The sequence below is a fragment of the Phoca vitulina genome, unplaced genomic scaffold, assembly GCF_004348235.1.
Source record: "Phoca vitulina isolate PV1807 unplaced genomic scaffold, GSC_HSeal_1.0 scaffold72, whole genome shotgun sequence".
Taxonomy (NCBI): Eukaryota; Metazoa; Chordata; class Mammalia; order Carnivora; family Phocidae; genus Phoca; species Phoca vitulina.
The window spans coordinates 4,049,074-4,050,940 of NW_022589775.1; positions in this window are offsets into that span (position 1 = coordinate 4,049,074).

The following is a 1,867-nucleotide window of genomic DNA, read 5'->3' on the forward strand; positions in this document are numbered from 1 at the left end:
GAAGGAAGGAAGGAAGGAAGGAAGGAAGGAAGGAAGGAAGGAAGGAAAGGAGGGAGGGAGGAAGGAAGGAAGAAGGAAGAAAGGAAGGAAGGAAGGAAGGAGGGAAGGGAGGGAGGGAAGGAGGCAGGCTACCAGAGGAGGAAGCTGGCTGAATCTTGTAATAGAACGAGCTAAGAAAGGAGTGACTGGCATTTAGTCTATGGTATTTCACAAATCTTGTTACACATTTTATTTGCTGCTCTATCAAATAATAGGATAATAAAAATAGCTAACACTATATAATGTAGATATATGGTATATAATAAAAGCATGTAAATATCATGTTTTGTACATATAAGGAAACTACGTGACATACCTGATCACACGGTAGTCAGAGGTGCTTTGTCATCATCACCATGTTTACACATTCCATTGTCTCAGCAACCCCACGGGGTGGATGCTATTACTAGCCCTATCTATTTTACAGACAAAGAAACGGAGGTTCCAAGAAATTAGCCTGTCTACGATTCCGCAGCAAGTGATACCCTGTGTATCTGCCTTCAAAGTCAGCGTTCCTCACCATTGGATGAACCCCTGTCATTTCAGGAAGCTGAACAATGACAGGAAAGTGTGATGCTGTGAAATAAGAAAAATGAGATGTAGCGTCGCCTGGCGCTCCTTCAAAGTGCTGCTGGGCGCCGAGAATGCAGGGGTGAATGAGGCAGGCAAGGGCCTTGCTCACTACCCTGCATGTTAATAGGAAGGAGAGCAACAGAAAAATAGCTCTTTGTATTTTAACAAGAAATCTATGTGTGATACACGTAGTTTATAAGATACATAAGATATATGGAGAATCAAAGTAAGGTCGTGTGAGAGAAAGTGACCAAGAGGCTGTTTTATGCTGGGTGGTCTGAAAGGAGGTGATAGATCCTGAACAAGAGCCACTCTAAAAAAAATTTTTTTTTAATCTACCCATATGAAGTTCTATGGGGATAGAGAAAATTCCAGAAATAAGAAGAGCTGGTGTAGAAACCTCAAGAGAGGGAAGCTTAAAGAGCACAAATAAGGCCTGTAGTGGGAGTGAGGAAGAGGAGGGAGAGGGTGAAAGGCAGAGGCCTGAGAGCAGGGCATGGCTGCCCTGCGGAGGGCTGCATAAGCCAGGGTCACATAGGGGGATTTCATCACAGGTGGAAAGAGACGCCTTCGGAAGCCTTCAGCCTTTAAAAAGATCACTGTGACTGCTCTATGGAGGAAGGGTTTGAAGAAGCAGAAAATGGAAGCAGAGATCCCAGGTGGAAATCACTTGCAAGAATGCATCAAGTTGTACAGATGCCTCTCGCTGGCAGTGATGGGGGGTGGACAGATCTGGAGGATCCGTATACTGTGTATGTATGTTGTGACCGTGGAGTCTACAGGTCACATGCTTTCAGTGTGGAAGGAGAGTGGAGAAAGACAAATTGAAAATAATGCTCAGATATGGGGGGTTGCTATGGTCTGGGGAGGAGAAAGTTTAGGGTGAAGGGAACAAATCTGGAGTTGTACTTCAAGACCCAAATCGGGAAGCTCATTCTGTCTTTTCTTTTTTAAGAATTTATTTATTTATTATTAGAGAGAGGGAGAGAGCACACGAGCTGGAGGGGGGGCGGGCAGAGAGAGAGGGAGAAGCAGACTCCCCGCTGAGCAGGGAACTCGATGCAGGACTCGATCCCAGGATTCTGGGATCACGACCTGAGGGGAAGGCAGATGCTTAACTGACTGAGCCACCCAGGCGCCCCTCATTCTGTCTGTCTGATTGTGTGACTATAGTCAAGCTATTAAACCTCACTGAGCCCCAGTGTACTCATCTATAAAAATGCTGGAGCAGATATTGTCTGGATAACTTCTCTAT